Source organism: Sturnira hondurensis, unplaced genomic scaffold (genome assembly GCF_014824575.4).
Source record: "Sturnira hondurensis isolate 20B ecotype Veracruz unplaced genomic scaffold, ASM1482457v3 Scaffold0018728, whole genome shotgun sequence".
Classification (NCBI taxonomy): domain Eukaryota; kingdom Metazoa; phylum Chordata; class Mammalia; order Chiroptera; family Phyllostomidae; genus Sturnira; species Sturnira hondurensis.
Window position 1 is genome coordinate 863,365 of NW_028091359.1, and position 24,407 is coordinate 887,771.

At 48.0% G+C, this 24,407-nt stretch overlaps 1 long non-coding RNA gene across 1 annotated transcript; it reads right to left on the reverse strand.

The window, feature by feature from the left end:
- Window positions 1-8,789: 8,789 nt before the first annotated feature.
- On the reverse strand, window positions 8,790-16,583 carry LOC119003722 (uncharacterized). The gene is made up of 3 exons (XR_005070013.1): window positions 13,128-16,583; window positions 10,940-11,057; window positions 8,790-9,042 (listed from the first exon to the last, which is right to left on the reverse strand). It is a non-coding gene; the product is annotated as an uncharacterized LOC119003722 (long non-coding RNA).
- Between the last annotated feature and the right edge of the window lie 7,824 nt (window positions 16,584-24,407).

Below are 24,407 nucleotides of genomic sequence, written 5' to 3' on the forward strand. Positions count from 1 at the left end.
GCTTTACAAAGGTGCATTTTATGGTGTGAATTGCATAGTAGACTAAAAAAATACAATAAAATGAAGACATTAAAAAGTAAACACAACCTAATCTGTACCTTCAAGGAGCTTGCCATGTGCTGGGGAAACCAGGTGAGTGCCAGCCTTTCTCCTTGTCTGTGAGCCTGGGGTCAGGAGCTGTGATGTTGTTGTTCACCCTCGATTCCCCGGCACCTGGCACCAGGCTTGGCCCCTAAGAGCCTCTCAAGAAGTACTTGATGAGCGAAAGAATGAGTGTGCTAAGTCCTATGACCGCTATGGGGTCATAGAAAAGGTGTTCAAAAAAAATCTAGGGTGTTCAGAAAAGTGTGGACAAGATTTACTGTACCGTGACACCATGAAGAATTCCAAAGCCCTGCTGAGTGACTAAATCCATGCAATCTTGAGCCCCCAAGCAAAGCCCTGCAAAGGTGCCTCCTTCTAGCCCACTGCCCACCCTATGTGCCTTGGGACCCCTTTCCCTTGAACACCCACAAACTCAGAGCTCTGCTCTGCCTGGGAGCCCCCAGTCTAGAGCACAGGTGGCAAACACAAGGCCCCACAGGCTGAATCCAGCCCTCCACCTTGTTTTATCCAGCCCGGGACCTTGTTTCTACCCAGCGGCAGCGCTGAGCTCCTTGCCCCTAGTTAAGGAGTGGTTACATTTATACAGTCCTAAAATGATATTCGGCCCTTTGAAGGCAACCTTGAGGTTGATGTGGCCCCTGGTGAAAATGAGTTTGACACCCCTGCTCTAGAGAAAGGGGTGTGCGTGCACACACACCCCACCGCTTCTGACGCAGTGTGCTGAGAGCCGGAGCAGAGGCATGCAAAGGAAGTGAGGGCCTGGAGGGAGCAGCTCCCGGGCCTGGGCAGAGGCAGGTCACCAAGGGTTTCCCAGAGGACATCTTTTTTGTCCTCTCCTTTTGTCTCATTTCATGCTGAAATGAGTGACATCATTTCAGCATGAGGGAACTCGAATCACGAAGCGTGGATTGATTCTGAAACACAGTTTCTGGGTTGGTACACTTCCACCTATTCGTTTCGAAGTTTGTTTTCATGTCCCTCCTTCCAAACTGGGGGGGTGGGGGGGTGGGGTCTGCAAAGCCTTAGATACAGGGATACATCATTTACAGTGCTTTGCTTTATTGTGCTTCACAGATGTTGCTTTTTTTTTTTTTAACAAATCACAGGGAAGATTACCACCTGCTTAATTGTGATGCAGTGGTCGGGAACCAAACCCACACTACCTCCGCCAGGGTATGACTGCACAGCTTGCAATGTCATCGCCGAGGCCCCTGTAAGGTCCCCACGGTGACTCGGCTACTCAAACAGAAGGACGGTGAAAAAATGAAGACTGGCTTTGGCTTCCAGAACCAGCCAGAAGGAAGTGAACTTTCAAAAAATCTGGTTCCAAGGACCTCAACACACCGGCGGCTGTGACTGGACGCTGAGCGTCACTGCCTTGGCAGAGCTCTCCATCCCCAGCAGCAGCTTGGAGGGAAAAGAAATGCACAGAACTAGGCCCTGCGATCTTGGCAGAGAGTCAGAGGAGGAAGAGCAAGGGATTTGGGGTCAGACCAAGTTGGGTGTGAAAAACAGCCCAGCCTCGCCCGCCGCGTCATCCCAGGACATGGCTGTGCAAAATCTGGGCCTCGGCTTCCTCGCGGGGACAGAGTCCCTAGCCCGCTGGATTGCTCTGAGAGTTTTAAAATATAATGCGTGGGAAGCATTCTGATCGGTGTCCGGCAAAATAAGAGACTCTTAATAAATGGCAGCTATTATTTGTCACTATTACTATAATTACTGTTATAATGATAGTGATGCCTTGTCGATTTGGAGGGTATTTGGAAATAAATTTCTGCCCCCAAATTCTCACTTTTCACTTTATCCTAAAAGCCTATTCAAAGAACAGACAGAGTTCTGAATTTTCATCCTGGCTGAATTGCAGATGGGGTTTCTGTACCATTTCCTAATGGGTATTTGTGATGAAGTCACAGAACCACTGAAACCGAATTGGAGACCGGAGGCTCCTGGGCCTTTTAGCCTTGTCTAAAAAAAAAAAAAAGAAAGAGCCTACGAAAATAAAACAGAGAGCCTATGCATCTCGGTGGATAGGCTGAAGGTGAGAGGTTTCGTTCCTAAAATATTTCAGACTTTCAAGTGGCATCTGATTTCATTGTCCATTTCTTATTTAGTCTTCAGCATTGCATAATGCACTACTTCAACACCATGTAGATGTATACCATGGTTTAAACAGAAGAAGGAAGAGAAGGTGTGGGAGGGGAAGAGGGAGGAAGGACAAGTGGGGAAGGGGAAGGCATAGGCATTGGTATTTAAAAAACACCCAGCAGCCCTGGCTGGTGTAGCTCAGTGGATTGAGCGCGGACCTGTGAGCCAGACGATCGCGGTTCGATTCCCAGTCAGGGCACATGCCTGGGTTGCAGGCCAGTTCCCTGCAGGCCAACTCCCAGCAGGGGATGCACGAAAGGCAACCATACATTGATGTTTCTCTCCCTCTCTCCTTCCCTTCCCCTCGAAAGATAAATAAAAATAAAATATTAAAAAAAAGAATATGAGGAAGTAGATTTCCTTTTGAAAAAAAATAATAAAAATAAAAAACACCCAGCTGATTCCAGGGTGCAGCCAGAGGCCCAGAGGCCCAGAGGCCCAGAGGCCCATTGGATGGTGCCAATTCCCTCTGGCCCTTAATCCTACACACACCCTTGGTGAAATAGTGAATAGGAAATACCTGCTTTCTTGGGTCTCCCTGCAGATCCATCCGGGTTTAGTACAATTGCCCCAGCCTGACACTTGTACTTGATAGATACTGCGATACTGCTGGGTGCCACGTGCTCCTTGTAAGACAATCACTAGGAATGCTGGGAACCACACTGATCAAGGACAAGGCTGTGCATCTGCGCACAGGGAGCCCAAGGCCGCAGCCGGGTGAGCGTTGCTCTTAAACAGCGGATGACTCGCAAGGGATTTCAGAGATTTGCTGGACTCTCTGAGCCATTGATCTGATCACAGACACCACACCCAATGAAGTAAGGTAAAAAAAATTTTTAAAGACTTTTTGAATATCAAAGCATAGTTGCTTCTCTTCAGAGTTTTCCATAATGCCCTTTGCACGTCGCGTCTCACAGGCGGTCGGTTCTCGGTTTCCTCCTTGTTCGTGTGACCACTAGATGGCGCGCATTACAAAACCTTAGCCCTGAAGTGGGGCTGCATCCCTCACTTTTCATTGACGAGAAGAGAATCAGAAATAGGTTGCCAACTTTAGCAAAGAAAATGGGAAGACTTTCAGTAAAATTTGAGTTCCAGATTTAAAAAAAATATTGCAAGGGACACACTTAGACTAAAAAATTACCTGTTGTTTGTCTGAAATTCAAATTTAACTGGTCGTCCTGTATTTGGCCCTGGGCCCATAGTCAGACAATGACATGTTTTGGAAATTTTTGCTCTGTGAGATATCCCGAATTCCTTAGGTCAACACATGGATACACAGAAAAAAGAAAGAGCCTGCGTTGTTCAGATTTTCCTCCCAACCTCCAAGGCATAACGGTTCTAGAGAGGGAGCTCCTTGGGAAGGGAGGAGAAAAGTCAAGAATGATTGAAGTGAGTCATCCTCACTCCCCTGCTGAGAGGTTCCCATCCCAGGAGCTCTGCCCATCTGCTGGGATTCAGTCCACACACCTTACTGAGCAACTTCCGTGTGCCAGGTGCTGCAGATAAAAATACTGCATCGTTTTGCAAGGGAGGAACTGAGACTCTGAGTTCCCAGGATAACATAGCAAGTGATGCAGCTGAAATTTTCATCTAAGTGGTCTGACTACAGAGAAGCCTTTCTAGAAACTTGATTAAAACGTGGTCCCTACTCTCAAGATTATAATCTAGCAAGAACAGATAATGCATACAGACAGACAGGCAGAATGGTACTAGAAATGAGTAACAGAGAGATCCTGGGGTAAGATCATGGGGACTTAAACCGGTGATGGGTAGGATGAGAGCACAGGGTTGCCCAGGAAGGCTTCCCCAAGATAACAGAGTCTGAAAAACAGGGAAGACTCAATGAGGAAAAGGAGGGGAAGCAGAGTTTTGGTGGTGAGAGCACGCAGCAGGTAGGCTTTCACGTGGCCAGTGGCTTTAAGAAGTCTGGAAGCTGATTGGAAGGGAGGGTCCAAGTGCCCGTCCAGAGTGGTGAGAGACGGGGCTCAGGCACTGACAAAGGGCCTTTAATATCACAACGAGAGTTAGGTTTTATTCTGAAACTTATGGGGAGTCACTTAAAGGATTTTAAATGTGGGGGTAATCAACAACTTGTTCAAGTTCGCTTGAGCAACATTGTGGAAAATGGATTGAGGTGGCACAAGGAGAAGCCATAAAAGCACTCAGAACGTCTCCCGAACCTGCTCTAGTCTGGTCCAGGTGTCCCCAGGGAACGTGACATCCTCAGAGTAGCTGGTGCCTGCCTTGTGTTCTCGCAGTCTCCCAGCTTCCCCTTCTTATCCTCACCTTCTTGGAGTAGGCTGCCTTGCAAAAATGCTAACAAAAGTCACTTTATAGGTGAAACCTCTGAGTCCTTATAAGCTTGAATTGTCTTTATTCTGCCCTCACTTTCTTGGTTGAGAGAATTCTGGGTCGAAAATCTTTTCGTCTGAGAACTTTGCAGGCACCGCTCCAAAGGTCTGTGGTGATGCCCGTCCGGCTCTCGTCCCTGTGACCTCGTGTTTGAAGGAGTCACATGGTGCTCCACATCTTCAGCACGGCCCTTCAGTTGCACTGGCCTTCTTGTTGTTCCTGGAACAAGTGGAGCTTTCATCCACCTACTCGCTTCCTCTCCCTGGAATTTTCTTGCCCAGCTCCACTCACGGCTCTTTGCCACCCAGCTCTGAGCTCAAATGCCAGCTCTCAGAGAGGCCTTCCCTTACCAACTTAGCCAAACTAACACACTCTAGGTATACCCAACAATGTTGACTGATTTCACTTAATAATTAAATGGTTGATTCTATGGAGGATTCTGTGGGACTATTTCGGAAAGGAGTTGATGTGACTCACACTTGCAGTCTTACTCATTTTCAGTTGGTTATCTCCATGGAGGTCGGGGTGGGGGGTGAACCCCAATCCCTAGCTCATCCAATACGTGAAAATGTATTCAGGTGCCTTGTAAGTTTAAATGTGAGAGAAAAACTAAGAAACAGTCTAGGATAAAGCAAAATGTCTTCACCACCTTGGAGGGTGGCAGATTCTTTTTTTTAATTATTGTATTTTCTCCGTTTACCCTCCTTACAGTCCCTTTGCCTCCACAGTCACCACACTGTGGTCCGTGCCCACAAGTCCTTTTTCCTTTTTGCTCAGTCCTCCACCCCTTCACCTCCGCCCATGACAGATTCTTAAACAGAACACAAAAAGTATTAACCATTAAAATAAAACAGTAAACTGGACTAGATTAAAATTTATGTCCATTCATCAAAAGACACCATTAAAAGAGTGAAAAGGCAAGTGAGAAAAGATGTTTGTAATATGCAATACACAAAAGACTCATTCTTAGAACATGTAAAGAACTTGCACATTTAATAATAAAAAAAGGAAAATAACCCAGTAGAAATACAGGCAAAAGACTTGAACAGGCACCGCACAAGAGAAGATATCCAAGTGGCCCGCAACATGAAAATAGCGCTCAATTTCACTGTTTATCCAAGACACGCAAAGTGAAACACAATGCAACACAAATACATATTCACTGTCTCAGTTTGTTTGAGCTGCTATGACAAAATACTGTCGACTGAGTGGCTTATGAACAACAGAACTTTATTTCTCACAATTCTGGAGGCTGGGAAGTCCCACAGTCTAGACACAGATTTGATACCTGGTGAGGCCCCACTGTCTGGTCCCTAGACTGTGCTTTCTAGCGGTAACTTCACGTGGTGGAAAGGATCTCTTCGGGGCCTCTTTTATCAGCCCACTAAACCTATTCCTAAGGCTCTGCCCTCGTGACCTAATTCCCACTTTTTTATGTTGTAATAGGCAGTTCGTTAACTTATTGCCTATTTAGCCTTGAGATTCAGACTCTGTCCTTCCTGAGGCTTTAACATTAAAAGATACTATAAGAAAATCTTACAGTATTGAGTATTCAGATAATTTCTTCCCCAAGGTCTTCCAGGAAAGAGATATGATTAAACTGAACACGATCTATTCAAAAGTGAGCAGGATGAAAATACAGATTTGCTGAGAGTTGCCTTTTAGCTCATGGCCTGTAGTTGCAGTTGGTTACGAGTCCAGGAAAATCTCAATAATCTTCCCTCAAGTCCAAGTTAGCAGAAGAAAGGTAGGAACATAGGAACCAACAGGAAGTGAGACGAAGGCCTGGGAGAGACTCCTCCCAAGCACCTCCTGTTGAGCCTGGAACAACAAAGTCAACACTGCCCTTGGACAGATGCAGCAGGACACAGTCTGTGAGCCGCATGGAGCAGCCGTTAGAGCGCCTTTAGGGCATGGAGCCAGGCTGCCTGGGTTCGAATCCCTGCTCTGCCCGCTAAGGGCAACTTCTTTACTGTGCTCCATGCCTAGTTTTTGCAAAAAGGCAATGATAACAGGTCCTGTCTCACAGGTTTGCTGTAAGGACTGAGCAAGTTAACACACACACAACTTTACAACAGTGTCTGCCCCACGGTAAGCAATCACTGAACGTTACTCATAATATGTTCGTTGTTATTGTGAGGAAAGGGTAGTTTTGTGAGTCATCCCCACCTGCCCTGTTGTTTTAGATTGTTCTCAGGGAGAGGCCAAGAGAGAAGCATTAAACTGGGGGCTAAAGGGATGGCCAGGCATCCAGGCCTATGGCTAGGCAATCGCTCTTCTGGGACAGAGTCTGGTTTCAAAGGTTACAACGTGGCAAGATCTGATTTGTTACTATCCATGGTATTGGCCAGAGGCAAATAACCCAGAATCCCATTAACTTTTTTTAAAATTAAGTTTATTGGGGTAACATTGGTTAATAGCATAACACTCAGGGACATGACTCTATAATACGTCATCTGTATAGTTCATTGTGTGCTCACCACTCAGTGTCTGGTCTCCTTCCATCACCATATATCTCACCCCCTCCACTCTCTTCCTCCTGCCCCGCCCTCCCTCCCCTCTGATACCCATGGTGCTGTTGTCTTGTCTGAGTTTATTTGTTGTGCTTATCGCTTTTTGCTTTACATCCCCCATATGGGTGAAATCATTTGGTCTTGTCCTTCTCCGTCTGACTGGCTTCACTCAGTATGATACTCTGAGATCCATCCGTGTTGTTGCAACCCATTAACTATTTAAGGACATCATTTTCCCAAAGAAACCTCAAACCTGGCCCACAATGCTCTACGACAGTGATTTCCAGACCCCCAGGCTCATAGGAGCAGGAAGAGAACTGCTAAAACCGTGCTGCCCCCAGACGGGCCCTCTCCTCCGCTGTACTCGTCATTTGGTCCATGCAGGACAATGGGCAGGAGAGATTTTCCTGAAGAGACAAGCAGGGGCCACAGAGGGCAAAGGGCAAAGGGTGCCTTCCAGAGGTCAGAAGTGGGGAAGACTTGTACTGGCTTCCAGGGCAGGGTGTCCAGGTGATTTCTGGTAAAATGGGACACTGGGTAGGGACTAGCGACCCTAGCGAGTTGTTTCCTGTTCTCTCCTTTTCCAAACGAGAGTTTTTACTGCAGCTCCTCTGTTCTCTCTCCGTTCCTATTTTCTGAGTGCATCCACGTGATTAAACGCACTACTCGGCCTCCATTAAATTTACTACCCAGGACCCCAAGAGCTCCATAGCCAAGGGCTAAACCCCGAGAGACAAGGTTCTCTCGTCATCCAGAGAACCAGACTGGATAGAACCGTGGCTTGTCTCTTTTGGGAAAAGGGGTTGATTGTATTTGTGCAGAGTTGATATTTCTGAAGTTATCCTCGTATTTATGGAGATAGAGGTGAGTGTGGGTGCTGGACAATTAACGGGGGGGGGGGGGGTAGACTGCACTGAACAGGTGTTTTTGTAACTCAGCACCTACTCACTGTCCTTCTGATGAAATAACTCTGCCCAGTGTGGTTTGGTCAGCATCACAGTTCTGCCCCAGATCTGCAGATGGGTCTTGATTTTTCTTCAGCCAATCTGCACATCTTATCCCCTGGAAACCTAAGCAGAGCACTGAAATCTGGCACAAGTGCGAAGTCTGGGGGAGAAAAAGTTGCTCACACCTCTCTCTCCGTCTTCTCCCTTTGACGGAAGTTACTGGAAAGCAGACCACCCTTCCTCTGGGTGGCATCTTGTTCGGATGTGAGACTGGCGGTCGCTGTGGGATTTGGGGAGGAACTGGCTCACGGTGACGCTGTTTGACTCTAGTCCTCACATGCATCAGTCCCGCCTCAGCCCTTTGCAGTTCCATAAGCCAAACTGTCCCCCTGGGGTTTAAGCCAGTTCGAGTTAGGTTTTCTCACAGCATAGGACGCTCTAACAGGCACACGAGCAAGGATTGGTGCTTTCATCTTCCAGTAATGAAGCTCGTCATTTGTGGAGAGCTTTGGGTGTACAAAGCATTGGCCTGCACAGAGCTGGCCATCTCGTCACCTCCCTGCAGGCCGGCAGGCCTTGCTTGGCCACGCTCCTCTATCTGCAGGAGGAACCTGAGACGAGATTCCCCTTTTCCTAGACAACCACCCAGCGGTGGTTAGCGGAGCTGGAGCTTGAGCCCAGGTGCGACTCCAGGAAAAAGCCTCACGTGGCGGCAGGAGCTGCACAGAAGCCACCACAAAACGTGGCGAGGAACACGAGGCAGACACGCACCCACCCCCGTGCGCTTCGGTCTTAGCCTCAGATTCGCAACCGCAGGGCCTGGACGGCAAATCCCGAGCCCCATGCCGCTGCTTCTGCGACGGGGGAAATGTCCCCCGCTGGAGATGTCTCGGGGGCAGTCAAGCGGCAGGTCATTTCGCCTTGTGGTTTCATTGATTTTATGATGCAGGTGTCTGTGATCTTGGTTGGAAATATTTCTACTTTAAAGAGAGGATCGCAGGGGACTCAGTCATGTCCGTAGGCCAGTCACTCCCAGGGACCTTCTTAATTTAGCGGTTCCTCCCCTGCCACCCCTACCCCCCTTCTGTCAGCCTTCCCTGCCCCGGGAGGGGCGGGAGGGGGGGATAGATTTATGAGACTGGAGCTCCAGAGCCCACGTGGAGGAGTAAATTACAAGTGGCTGTACCTCCAGGACGGGGCAGCCTTCCTCCTTGTGGCGGCGCTTCAAAGCGACCTGAACCTGCCCCCGCCCCCTCCAGGAACAGCCAGGCTCCGCGGGGCGCTGGGCAGCCCTCTGGGGGCCCTGTCGCACACCCGCACATCCGTCCCAGTGTCCTCCCAGGTCTGCAGGCTTCCCTCGGCTCGCTCCGGGGGAGGGGGGGGGGCCCCCCCACCCAGCGCACTCTGGGTTAGTTGGCCACGCCCCCCCAGGCCCAAGGAGACACCGAGGCACAGGGAGGCGGAGCTAGCAGGCTGGGGTGCAGAACCCGCCCTTCGGAGGTCAGTCTGGAGCCGCGTCTTCCTGCCCTGCGTGGACCCGAAGGGCCGGGACTGTGCTTGTCTACCTTTCAATGCCTATTTCCAGCACCAAGGATGGCGATATAGCTGGAACTGAATACCTTTTCATAGAAAGAGGAGACAATTTCGCTGTCCTATTCTTGATGCCAAATTTGATTCAAGTCCGCTTTGAATTTGCAATCCTTTAGGCCACATCGGGCAAAGAAGTTAAGATGTTCACAGGTGTTGGATAGTGTCCGAACTGATTCCTTAGGAATATGCACGCCCCCGAATAAAAACCCTTGAGTAAACTTGCTGGGCACGTTACAAAGCTCCTTGACTGACATCCTGCTGTTCATCTCTGTAACCCTTGAGGCTGGCGTAACTGGGCCAATCTCAGAGATTATTAGAAAACAGACGCAGAGAGGCTGGATGAGTTGCCAAAGTTACACAGCTGGTAAGTGACAGAGTCAGAACTCCAACCCCGGGCGTTTTCATTCTGAGTCTAGCATTCTTTCTGCCGCGGTGTCACTAGAGGTGGTTTTTGTCCCTGACTGCCATCCAGGGTGGGAAATCCCTGACTTTGCCTGGGGAGATGGGACCGCTGAGGTGAGGGTTGTCTCCATGTTTCTCTCATTTCCTGACCCCTAGTCTATGCCACACACCGGGACACGAACACACCTGCTTCCAGAAGGGAGCTGAAGCTTCGAGCCCTCCCTTCGGCAGACCCGCCAGTGGCCCTGGGGGTGCCCTCAGTTCATCGCACAGGGATGCCTGACATGCCCTGAGCTCACGTGTGATGGAAACCTGAGAGAGGCTTTCTAGATTTGACATCAACCTTTAAAGAGCGCCTAACATTGTGAATAATGACTTGCGACGCTGAATGATAAGCTCTCGATAATAAACTCCAAATTGTCATCGGTCGTGATAAGGAGAGAGTGAATTATCGTTCTCTTCTGACTGTGGAAGCTATTACAAAATCTTTGGCATGTGGATGTCCCAGTGACCCTCTTTGACTTCCACACTTCTCCTAGGAAGAGACGGACCTTTATTATGCGGCTGTGTGTGCCGTGCTGGCCAGAGGGAAGCTTCTCGGCATTAAGGCCTCTTCTACTGGCAGCTACTCTGGAACCCAGGGCAGGTTTGCTCTCTCACCATGTCAGCAACCAGGGAACACAGGGAACAACTCAGCAGGGCCATGTTGGGCGTCTCTAACACGCACCCCAGCCATTCCGCTCTGGGGAGTCTGATCCCTAGGACTCTCTGGACATCGAACTCAAATGGGGAGCAGGGTCTTGTGATGCCTTTCTCAGGAGGTCTCTGTGTGCCTCTTCCGCCTTCTCCCTGTAGCTGGGGGCAGGGAAACTGACTCTCACACACCAGGTTTGTTTATGTCCTGAGTTACTTCGCAGCCGTGGGTTTTGAGTTTCGAAATTCTAATGCCTTCTCTGCTCTTGACAGAATATTCCTTCCCTCCTACTGGGTGTGTGTGGCTGATCTTAAATGGTAGGAGGGTCAAGCAAGTGAGAACAGAAATATCAGGGGAATGAAACGGCCAGTTAACATTGCCCAATATTACCTTACTTCCAGCAACACCATCATTGTTTCTGCATCTCAGGCTCCGTGAATAAACATTTTTCGTATGTTATTAACATCCACAATACCTCTTTGACATATATCCGTAAGAATAATGACATTAGTACCCACCTCACAGATCGTTGGGAAGATTAAAATGAGTTAAAAGGTTTCAAATACTTAGAAAAATTTCTGGCAAAGAGCAAGTGTCATGTAAAATGTTAGCCTGTTATTATTATTGTAATACTTTCTTGCAATATTTGTCTTTCCCTTTGCACATAGTACAAGGTAAGGACAATATTTTAAAAGTTTATTTCTGTAGTCCTGGCTGGTATGGCTCAGTGGATCGTGCATCGTTCTGCAAACTGAAAGGTCACAGGTTCGATTCCCGGTCAGGGCACATGCTTGGGCTATGGGCCAGGTCCTCCGACTACCCAACCCCTGGTGGAGGCAACCAACTGATGTTTCTCTTCTTCTCTTTCTCTCTTCCTTCCCCTCTCTCTAAAAATAAATAAAATATTTTTTTAAAATAAAAGTTTATTTCTGTATTTTCAACACATGTAAGGGTCTGGAACATAGTAGGTATTCAGTGTATGTTGAATTTAATTGAATGAAAAAACTATTGTGTTTTGTTATCTGTCTCTTAACAAAAAAAAAATCAGACTTGGAAAACAGGCTGACAATGACCAGAGGGGAGGGGATTATAGGGGAAAAGGGTGAAGGGTCTGCAGGAACAATTATAAAGGACACATGGGCAACAACAAGAGGGTTGGAAAATGGGAGGGGAAGTGGGGAGGGGGGAGGTGGTGGGGAGGGGGAGGGGGAGGCAGAAAACTGTACTTGAACAACAATAAATAAATATTTTAAAAAATCAGGCCCTGGCTGGTGTAGCTCAGTGGTTTGAGCGTGGGCTGCAAACCAAAGGGTCGCCAGTTCGATTCCCAGTCAGGGCACCAGTCTGGGTTGCAGGCCAGGTCCCCAGTGGGGCCCACAAGAGAGGAAACCACACATTGGTGTTTCTCTGACTCTCTCCTTCCCTTTCCCTCTCTCTAAAAATAAATAAATAAATAAAATCTTTTAAAAAATCAGATTTGATGCAGTGAGGTCACTTACTTCTCTCCACCATCTACCCTCGCCCATCTCTTGCAGAGGATTATATTCCTTATAATGTCAGACCTGGGAGCTCATCTGGTCTAACCCCAGTTTACAGAGGAGGGTCGTGAGCCCCAGGAAGGGGAAGTGAAGTACCTGCGGCCACCTGGCTACTAGCAAAGGAAGGATTTCTAATCCAGCAGACTGGGCAGGGGGTGGTGGTTAATCACTTCTGCTGAATGGCCTGTGTCTAAGAACTAGAGCCGGCCGCTTCCCTGGCCTCATTACTCACTGACAACACGAATACCCTCTGCTCCAGAGCAGGACGAGTGCCACCTATGATGCCAATAGGTCAGAGTTGAAAGCTCGGGTCCACCAATTGGCAGGTGTGTGCCTGTGGATAAATCCAGCCTCACTTTCCTGTTTACAAACCGGGGACAATAACATAGTCTGCAGTTTTGTGAGGACTGGATGAATGGATGTGTTCATGTTTACAGCACACAACAGAAATGTGTGTTTCCTCCCCACCTCCCCACCCCCTGCTCCGACAGCAAACCAAAGGAATAGAAGGCAGGACTCTTATTCTCCCGGAGACCATAATCAGTGACATAACTGTAAGCTTCCCAAGAAGGAAGCAGCTTGAGCAGAGGTGAGCTAAAGGCAGCGTCAGTGGAGGGAAGGTTAACTGGGGGTGTGCTATGGAAGAGGCCATCCCAGTTTCGAGGGAGAGAGAACATAGATCACCAGCATGGAGCACAAAGCTTTTCCAGTGTGCTTCTCCGAGAGACCACCCGTGTAAATCAGCCCTCCCTCCCCCACCCCCTCATCCAGCTTTGTGTATTCCCAGCAGTTACAGTGCTGACACACTCATTTGTCTTTCTGGAATTGTCTGTGTCCCCACCTGGAATGTCTGCTGCCTGAGAGCAGCGACTTCATCTGTGTTGTGTTCATGGCTCTCGCCGCTCTCCCTAGAACAATGTCTAGCACATAACAGCTGTTTGAAAACACATCTTTGAATGAATAAGGAGTCACAAGTTACGAAGGTAGAAACTGCGTTCTCCTAGGGAGAAAGGAATGATCCGACTGGGAAGAATCTATGTGTAAAATATGGAAAATACAGTGGAAGTTACGAAGATATGAAAGACCGAGATGTGATCGTTTCCAATGGCAGAAAGAGGGCCTGTGCTTGGAGCTGGTGGGGTTGCTTCCCTCTCTAGCAGGCCCACACTCCTGACCTTTGGGCAGTTCTCATACCACCTGGTGAGCCCTGAGAGACAGCCTCTACCCACTCAAGACTTCAGGTGCCCTTTACACAGGGATCATCTGTTGTCACAAGTAATTCTCAACTGCACGTGACTTCGCTGAGTGTTGTCAGCAAAGTGAGAGCCAAGTGTTAGGAAGACTGACACTCAGAGCCCGCAAAGAACACGGTTGAATTACCAAGCATCTTGTTTGTGTTGGAGGGTGAGGCAAACTCTAGGAGCCTTCACCCATAAAAACTGTCTGCAGTATTGAAAACATGCTTTATAAAAACTCCCTGGTGACCAAGAATGTACCCTTCTAACGTGGGATGTGTCTGAAAACATTTTGAAAACCTGAATTACCACTGGCTGCCTAGTTCCTCTGGTGAACAGTAGGGGGCGCCATTGATACAAATTATATAAGTTATACATTGACTCCATCATCCTGATTACAGTCTCCTCGTGTTTACAGCTTTGCACAGACATTTGGCCCAGGTTCTTAACACTGGATAGTTAGTTAATGGATGTGCCAGGAGAAGAACGTGGCTTTCCCAAGTGGGCTGAAGGGAAACATTTTCCTGGTTGGCATCATATTGATGGTGACTGGTTCCCTTTTTGCAAAAACGTTTCCATCTTTCCCAGTTCTCACCATGCAAGATTGGCTCTTCTCCTAAAGAGGTTGTTTATGTCACACATGCCAAGGATCGACGTTTGGCATCCTGAGAATCCCTGTGTTAGAAGAACGTGAAAGTGTCCAAAATGGTGGAACCCAGGTCCCATCCACTGGCTCGAAGAAAATCAGGGATGATTCTTCTGGGTCAAGCCCAATTCTCCCAAGAGATGAAGCTACTAGGAATGTCAGAGTAGTTGCTTAGAAAACTGTTCTCAGGGTTCCCCTGGAAGCAATACACAGTCGTTTGAAGAAGAAAGCCACATCCTGGAAATTCCAAAAAGCGGGTGCCTGAGCGCGTCGGATGCCAGATACTGCAGGGATGTTCACCCACTTGGGGATGGGCGGTAGATTTGCATGTCTAAAAGCTGTGAGCTTTTTAGAAACCTCCAGCCCTTCACCCTCTCCTAAGCCACAAGCCTTCAAGACTACCTCAGCTCCACCAGATCCTTCCTGGAGCACCTGGGGACACCCAAGTCACCACACGGGTCAGGAAAGTACCAAGATGTTGAGGACATGAAGATACTTTGATCTTCACTGGAGTCTTGGACCTTTGAGGTCTTTGACAAGCTTGCTTCTAGATCTTCTAGCAGAGGAGGGCAGGGGATTCTCAAGTAGTTCTGGTGTTCCTCGTGGCTCAGGGAGTCGAGACTGGGCAGCCAGGCCGACTTGGTATCTCAGGACCAAGCCAAGGGAGCATCCAGGAAGTCCCTTTGGGTCCTTCAACTCCCTCCCCCTCCCTCTACATGACTCCAGCAGCTGGAGGTGCCAGAGAGAGGCTGGGAAACAAAGGTGGCTTTCACCCCAGAGCCAGCTGAGAGGGGACAACTGTGGCGGGGTCTGCAGCCCTGAAGCAGGGAGCTGTCCTGTGACTTGGAGCTCAGAAATGTGTGAAATTTCTTTTTGCTGGGTATTCTACATCAAGCGGAACCTGTTCTCAGAGAAACATTCCATTTCACAGACCCTAATGGCTTTCCTCTGTGCTGATGCATTAATGAGACTCCGGCTCATTCTAATCAGAATGAAGCCATGCAGATAATTGCCTGAATTTTTAATTCAGGGTTATGATAGGGGAATCAAAGTCACACTGCAGTTGCTGAGGCTGCCTCTAGTTCCAGGCCATTGACTTTTGCAATTTTCTTTGATTTCCCCCCTCCGTCTCTTTCTCCCCACCCCCACTCCTCTCTGTCTCTCTGGGGCTTAGTGCAGACTGACAGTTTCGGGTTGGGGCAGAGTGGAGGAACAGGGACAGCCCTTGGGGTCTTCTGCAGGCTTTCTTCCTCCTCCTCTTTTTAAATCTCCACTCCTCCCCCTCTCCCGGTGAAAAAGTGGATGCTGCCTGCACTTGTCACCCAGCGCTGGTTCTGGGAGAGTGCCCTGCAGCTGGCCTCCCCCCTCAGGGTCTCCGTGGCCATAAGCAAAGACAGGAAATTTGCCCCAGGAGAGGATCTCCCTTGGCCATTTACTTCTCATTCCGTCTCAGTTGTTTGGGCCAAGGGACGAAAATGGAAAGGCCAAGGGGAAAGAAATCAGGTGATCAGAGCAGCTCCGTGTCTTCCAACCCCCTGCAAAGGTGGTTTGCTCTAGATCAATGCTGGGATCAAGGCCGGTGGGAAGCTGCAGGAATCCAGGCCTGGGGTCTTTCCTGAATTAACTTAATCTCCTGGCATAGCAATCGCTGAGTGCTAGAATTTTAAAGAATTTACAGAACTCAGAACTTACAGGAGGTAGAGAGAGGTGAATTCCAACTGGTTGTATTATATGCCAGCAACCAGCAAATGAGCCAGAACCCAGAGGCTGGTACGGAAGAGAGCTCTCTGACGTTGGCCAGTTTCCCCAGAGTATCCAGGACGTTGGAGTGATATAGAACTTGCTACGGTGAGAGTCAGCCTTTCTGGCTCAGCTCCAACCAGGTAGGCTGGCTTTTCCAGGAGAGAGACTGTTTCAGGCAGGGAAATTGCTCCCAGCATCCTCCAGTGCTGGCTATGGTAACATTGTAGCAAATGTTTACACTTTGAAGCCTGTAGAATCAGGAGCACGATTCTTTTCCTCCTAGACTGGATCGCTGAATCACTGGGCACCCACCGTGTGGCCTCTGAGGGCAGAACTTATTTCCACGTCTCCGGTTCTAGATAGGTTCAGGATTCTTATGTCGGAGAGAGAAGATATTCGCTCCATGATTGAGCGTCTTCTAGGTAACCAAGGACTTTGTGACGTTGTGTCAGCGAATCCTGACAAATGCCTCTCGAAGCAGAGATGGCTGCCTCTACTTTTCAGATCAGGAAAATTGGGTTCACTGGAAAGAAACAGAAACTCTGCCACCTGCATCTCACCTTCCAGCGAAGTTCTCTTCTGTGGAATCCAGAAGTCCCTTTAAAGATGCGTGCTCAGGGCTTGGTCATGCCGCGCTAATGCAGTCTTTCCAACAGCAGGCTGCAGCTTTCAGAACCGATAAGGAGCAGTTACTTTTATTATGCTGGTGGAATTTGCCCTCCATGGGGCTTTTGTTTCCTCAATTAAATGCCACCTTCTGCTTGAATAGCACCCCTCTCCCGAGAATGCCAAAGCAACTTTACATACGCCCTGCAGTCATCCAAACAGAAAGGGATAAAGGGGAGAAGACTAGAACATTCCATCTCTTTTAGACCAGTGGACCTCCTCTTGGCGCTACAATAGATTAAGATATCACAGAGTATTTCAGGAGATGTTTGTGAACCTCTGTTGAACTTCCTACACCCAATCACTCTCCTGTTTCTTTTAATGAAAAAGAAAAGGATAAAAAAAAAAGCATGTGCGTTGGGGAAAAAACTGTAGGCAGAGTTAGGGTTTCATTTACTCAACCAGGCAACAAATATTTAATGAGCAACTACTATGTGCCAGGTACTGAGGATGCCGAGATAAAAGACTGAGTCCTGCCCTCCAGGAGGTCACAGGTTAGTGAGGTAGGTGGACCTACCATGCAGGGTAAAGGCTGTGGCAGAGGGAAGTGCACTATAAACGCTCAAAGGGAATCCTGAAATCAAGCTGAGAAAATGATGGATGACTCCAGCAAAATCAAGGGGAAGGGCAAGTTCCTGAGCCCAGAGTGTAGAGCCACTCAGGGACCAAAGGCCTCATTCTAAACTTTGGTTCCTTCCCGTCTCAAGAGCCATCTTTTAGCTCCCTGGTGACCCAGATTCTGTGCTTTTTCAGCTCCAGCCCTGTGAACTTGGGGTTAATGATTAAACTGGGCATCAGTGCCATGGCTTCCTTGGGGTGAGCTGCGCTGCTCAGCCCTGGAAACTGCCAAGTGCCTGGCTCTGCTCCAGCCCAGGGACAGATCCAGCCCCCACACCCCGATGCAACTCATTTTCCCAGTCGGCTAGAGTCTCAGCCACCCCAGTTACCAAACCTCCTACTACGAACCTAAGGCACCATGGTGCAGTAGAAAGAGGGGTGTGAAAGGCAATGGGAGTCTTGGGTACAAATTGGTTTTGTTACTAATTAGCTGGGTGACCTTGGGACAGTCTCCTTACCTTTTCTGGGCTTCAGTTTCCTCATCCATAACAAAAGAAGTTTGGACCAGAACATGCCGTATTTTCACACAGTTCCGTGCCTTTGCCCATGCCTTTACCTTTGCCTGTGCATCCCTTCTATCCCCTTCGCCTCTCACTTACTCCTCCAGATGCAGCTGAAGGGTCATGTCTTCAGAAAGCCTTCCCTACCCAGTTAGGTGCCCCTCCTTTAAGCTCCCCACCCCCCACTCTGTGTTTCCCTCTATCAAGATGCTTCGCCTATTGTTATTATAGCCCCCACCCCCCATGAGCTTCTTGAAGACAGAAGCTGTCGTTCATCCATTCTTGCATCCCCAGTGCATAGCCCAGTGTCTGGTGTCAAGGGTCTGTGCAGGAATTTTCAGTGTCATCCACTTAGAATCATTGTGATTACTGACATTGTAAACTTTTTTTTAAGTCACTGTCTATTGGGTTTTGACATTGTAAACTTACTTCTACCCTTTTTTGTGTGTTTTCTTTTTATCCTCTCTCTCTCTCTCTCTCTCTCTCTCTCTCTCTTTCTCTCGCGGTGTTTTACAAAATTGATTCTGTTTTCCTTTGTTTGGTGTGAAAGTTTTATATTTTATTTCCATTTCTTTAGTGAGAACCCTCAAAATTTTAACACAAATTCTTGTCTTAATGACTATGAAGTTAAGCAATGTCTCTAACCTTCCCCTGCATCCTGAAATGTCAAAACCTTAGAGCCCTTTACTTTGTCCTGCCCAAATCCCTCTTGTGTCTTAGTGCTTTCATTCTATTTTGTTTTTATTTTTTTAAGATTTTATTTATTTATTTTTAGAGAGAGGAAGGGAGAAAGAAAGAGAGAGAGAAATATCAATGTATGGCTGCCTCTCACATGGCCCCCACCAGGGACCTGGCCCGCAACTCAGACACGTGCCCTGACTGAGAATCGAACCAGCGACCCTCTGGTTTGCAGTCCGAGCTCAATCCACTGAGCTACACCAGCCAGGCTCTATTTTATTTTTAAACCCACAAAATTACTCTTTTTTAAAATGGCACAGCCAATGACTATTGAGATACAGCAGTATGCTCACAATATATACTTTATTTTATTCTAGCTCCTATTGCTTCTTGCAATAGCATTTCTTCCTTCTGGACTCAACTTTCTTCTCCTTAAAGGGCATCCGTTCGTGGTCTTTTCAGTGAGAGTCTGTGACACGTCAGCGCTCTGTCTTCGCCTGGAAACATCACTGTTTGGCCATCTCTCTCTGAGCAACGTCAGGTGTGAGTTTCTACACAACGGGTAGTTCTTCCTTTGCACTTTGAAGGTCATTTCCACGGTGTTCCGCCCCATTGGGCTGCTGGTGAGAGAGGTCTTGTTTCAGTTTAACAGACCTGCCTGTACAGGAAACAGCGTTGCTACCTACCTCTAGTAGCTTTTAATGTTTTGGGGGTTTTGTGTGTTTTGTTTTGTCTTCTGTCTGTCCAGTTTCAGCCACTTCCTAATGCTGATGTGTCTAAGTGCATGGTTGTGTTTCTTTTTCCTGCGTGGGACTCAGTACACCCCTTTAACCCAGGTACCCGTATCTGTTTTCCGCTTTGGAAACCAGGACCTGTTCACTATTGGCATTTCTACCTTTTCTCCAGACCCTCTTTTCGAGTCCCTATTACGAGTCCGTCGGGCCTTCCCACCCCGTGTTTCCCGTCTCCTGACCTCTTTCCCTAACGTGCCTCTCTTTATTCACCCATGTTTCATTTCGGGTGACTTCCTTCCGTGCGTATTTCATGTCCCTACTTCTCTTTTCACGTGCAGCTATGCTACATTTCGGTTACCTAACACTAAGTTTCAGGTCTCAAAGGCCGTATTGTTTGTTTTTTTTAAAATTCCACTTTTTTGCATTTACTTTTGTTTTTTAGCATCCCATTCTTGACCTATTACCTCTTTAAATATTTTAAACACACATATGTGGGCAAAAGTAGGTTTACCACTGTGAGTGGCTGCTTTTGTCCATTCCTGCCACAATGTTCTATTACCTGCCGTTCTGGGGACACTAAGTCTCCTACTTATGGTCTCTGCTAACTCGCCCCCTTGGTGCTTCATTTTCTAGCACAGTTTATAACTTTTTAGTGTGAGCTCATCTTCAGCAGGGATTATTTTTTGTGAGGTTTCACGGATGCCTCTTGTAAGGCTCTAGGCTTTTACTGGTTTCAACTGGTTCTCATACTGTCCCACCTAGATTTAAAAAAACGTTATGGTTGACAGTATTACAGATGTCCCCCATTGCCCCCCGTTTTTGCCCACCTCCCCCCAGCCCCTGCCCACCTAACCCGGGCTTCACCACAGCTGCCTGAGCATTATAAACTCACACTCTACACAGGTATGTGGTGTGGGTTTCGGTTAAAATTTCTCATAGTCCCAGGCAGAGATTAAGACTCCTTATATACTTTCTAGGCTGGTGAGGAGTTTTCTGGTTCCCATTCGTGCACAGGGAGCCCTTAGAATTTCCTCTGCTTCCTCACCTCTCCCTGTCCCCCATTTTTCTTTAGCACCTCTGTTTGGTATGGAAACCCAGCCTCTAGCGCCTACAGCTCACCTCTGAATCCGAAACCATGTCAGCCATCGAAGCCTCAGGGCTTAACCTGCTGCTCTAGCTTTGAACCCTTCTATTTATTTCTGTTACAAGCTCAACAATGTATTTGCTAATTTTTTTGTTCTACTGAACCCAGACTTTCCATGAATTTGTAGAGAGACAAGGCCAGGTGGTCTCATTAACCAGAATTCTCCACAAATTTTGTTCTGATGAGTGCAAGAATGAATGACTGGATGAATGTTCCTTCAGGTTCTAAAGTCTATCATTCCAATCTACTCAAAGGAGATGCTTAGCATCAGAAACAGAAGTTCAAAAACCCCGTTCGTTCATCCTTCAATATCTCTCTCTAGATGCAGGATCCAAGGACTCCAGTGGACACCTGAGTGTACCTAAACCAAGGTCCCCTCCCAGTTACCTTTGGCAGCAATGCCTAGCTTTATTGTTCAAACCAAAACAGTTCTACTGGCCTAACTTGTGAAAGATTAGAATACCTAAATAAAGAGCCTTGCAAATAAAAGTTTCGTGTATTGTAGTTTATCCCTAACAGCGCTAACCATCAAATGTGGAGGTCCTACGCCGATCAGCTCTTCATAGACATGAGACATGCCCAAGGCTTACTCAAGGGACATGGAAACATGGTCCTCAAATAAGTCTCCTTCGTGCCTGAGCAACCAAAGGACGTACTTTCGAGACTCTACCTGTCTAGAACGAAGACTGGAAAATAAGCGTCTACATTATAAGATGTTGTCCATGCTGCCTTGAGACTGCCCAAGAGAAGGCTGCGTTCCTCCAACCCCAGCGTGTGCGTGTCCTGTCCATGCAGATCATCCCAGCTTGGTTTAATCTGACAAAAGTTGTTGAGCTCTTGCTGGGGACCCTGCCCCGAGCCACACCCTGAGGACACAGGGGACAGGATGAAGCCCCCGCCCTCACTCCCTATCCTACCAGCCTGGATGATATACGACATGCAAGGGAAATAGAATATTTTCTGTGAGTTTTTCATTTGTTTTCTTTTGTGCTTTTATTTTCCTATTTAGAATCGTTGACATTTCTCCCAAACAATTTCCTTCCTCCTAAGCAATGGCCACGCCACACTTCTGTGGACCTTAGTTGGTCCATGGTAGTTTGTAAAGGGTGGGAGTGTCTCAGCCAGCCCCTCCCCATGAAATTCGCTTTTCCTTCGGAGCCATGCAAGCGCAGGATTTTAGAACAAGCCAGCTAGAGCCTCCGCTTTCTCCGAAGGCCCAGGGCCCCTTCTCTGCACTCCTCCTGGGGCACCTGCCGCTTGTTACCCTCAGCAAACAACGGCTCTCTCATTTAGGGCTTCTCAGACTGCAATGCACCACAAGTCATGCAGGGAGATTTTAAAACGCAGACCCTGGTTGAGGAGGTCTGGGGTGGGGCCCGAGGCTCTACATTTCTGACAGGCTCCCAGATGATGTCCGAGCTGCTGGCCCACAGGCCACCCCTTGACTAGCAAGGGACAAGGCTATGCTGGTTGGAAGTCATGAGTTGGAAAAGAGCAACCAGGTTTAAGAGAGAGACCCAGAGTCTTGAAGCTCAGAGCTCAGAAGGTACGGGGAAATGCTGCATGATTATGGTGAAGATCTGTCTGCCTGTACACAGTACTCTAGGTACATGGGAAAAAGAAGAACCAGTTAGTTTCCTAATCACAGAAAACAAGCGTTGCTGTGCTTCCTTGCAGGACAGCCATTTCTGTCTCTAGTGACTACCGCCAACAATACTTTCTCCTGAGTTGTCAAGAAAAACTGTAACAAGGCAGCCTCTGTCGGCCACGCTCACTCCCAAGCCCAGCAACCCCAGCCTATCACGCACCCCCAATGCCCCTGCAGCCTTGGGGGCCAGAACTAGACCCGGTCATTTGATCAGATTACATTGCAGCCTCTCTGGTTCCTCCCTGCCTTTTAGAAATTGTCCTAGACAGGCTGTGGCTGCCTGAATTCTTAGCATGATGTTGGGAAGAGGAGGAAATTGTGATGAAAAGGGCTGGCCACCTGCCTATTAGTTTTCGTACCTGTAGCTGGGACAGCCCCTTTACTCTGCTGCTCTGACTCCAGGGACCTGTTGGTTTTTTTCTTAACAAGAGAGAAAAAAAAAAACCCTCTTTCCACTAATAATCTCATCTACATTTAATTACATTGCCCTGGGCATTTTTCTTTCACTGGCGATGAATGTGGCCTATAAACAGTGTCTAGGGCCCTCAGGCTGCAGTCACTTCCTGCAAGAGAAACTGAGGTGGTGTCCCCAAGCCAGCCCAGAGCTGGGAGGGTACCCAGAGTCTGCATGGCCCCCACTGGGATGCATGCCAAATTCGACAGCGAGTTCCCCAAATGCTCTTAAAAATGCACTGGGAAAGAGCACAAGGAGGAGGAAATTCCTTGAAGGGGCCACTCAAATTTTGTTGCCCAGAAAAATACAAAGGGCCCAGCTCTCCAATTCCGTATATTGAATATTTCCTTTCTTAAAGATTAACAGAAGGAAAGCAGCTAAGCTGAGCAGAGTGCCACAGAGTCCACAGGCCCTGAGTGCGTGGCCAGAGGCAGAGCAGAGAAGTGTTGTAGCAACCCTCAACCCTAGCGTGGGGGAGGGTGGGGGAGGGGAGGGGATGGGGCACTTTCAGAAACATGTGGGATTTCAGAGAGGAAGCTTGACCTGAGCAGCTGCATAAATCAACCCCCTAGTTTACAAATGAAGAAACCGAGGCCCACTGAGGAGAAAGGGGTGCCCCAAGTCACCATGAAAATACCCCCAGGGTATTTGAAATGCATTTACAATACAAAGATGGATTCTTTTATTAAAATCTCCTTGGCAGAGTGTCAGGGAGAACTTCACAACTGATTTATGAAAGTTCAAAAACTGTGAAGAAAACTCAACCATCCTTAGCTTTTCTTCGATACTGTTAAGATGCCCTGGATTCATGTGAGGGAAGAAAGGCACCAAATTCATGAAAACCGTGTGTAACCTGTAAGTCAGAGGTGGGCAAACCGCAGCCCGTTGTTCCGTATATCCCACGAACTGAGGATGATTTGTACACTTTGAAATGTTTTTAAAAAAGAAGAAACCAAAAGAATATTTCATGATGCGAGCACTGCATGAAATTTAACTGTCAGTGTCCCCATATAAATTTTTGTTGGTATACAGCCACCTTTATTTGTTTCCATGTTTCCTTCGGCTGCCCGTGCATGACAATGGCCAAGTCCAGCCTCAAAGCCAAAACTATTTACCATGTTGCTCTTTAGAGAGAAAGAGTTTGCAAACCCTTCTTGCAGAGGCAAAGATCTGGAGTAGGATTCTGGAAGTGACCTCAGGCTTTGCCGTTTAGAGCTAAACACTTTCAAGGGGGCATATCACTCATGAAGGAAAACCCCTGGTGGCCGACAGGGGCCTGTGGGTGGGGAGGGTAAGAATCATTCCTTGTGTGGACACAGTCAGAGCTACGGCTCCGTGGGCTTGTTTCCCTCACTTCTACCCCTTCCCCACGTTCAGTAAGCTGTGCTACCCTTGAGGTCCCCCCATGAGCCTCTTGGCTGGCCCCTTCCATGTGTTCCTTTAAGATCAGTATAGTTTCCATGTAGGTATCACAGATACACCTACAATCTAAGACTCTTTGTCTGTTGTAGGATATTAGAAATCGGCGGTCAGAAATGAGGGTATCCAATATAGAGACTTGTGCTTTAATCTAAGATCTGTTATTAACTGTGTCAGAAAATAAGAGGAAGGACATTTATCCTTAAAGCCTCCAGAATGTCCTCTTCTGGGATGCTGTCCCTGACTCCCTTGGGAAGACTGGGAGACAGCCAACCCCTTCAGACTTTGAGATGCGCTCAGCGTTACAGTGCAGCTAACATACTGCTTTGTAAGTGGTTACTTGTGCATCTATCTCCAGGAAGATAGGAACCAGAAGATAAAGTATTTCATCTCTGCATCCTCTAGGACCTTGGACCACACCCAGCACATAGCAGGTGTATGAGTTTGCTAGGGTTTCTGTAACAAAATATCACAGACTGAGTGCTTAAGCAGCAGGAGTCTATTTTCCATGGTTCTGGAGGCTGGAAGTGCAAGATCGAGGTGGCAACAGCTTCCGTTTCTCCTGAGGCCTCTCTCTTGTCTTGTAGATGGTGGCCATCTCCCTGGCTCTTCACACGGCCTCTTCTCTGGGTGCAC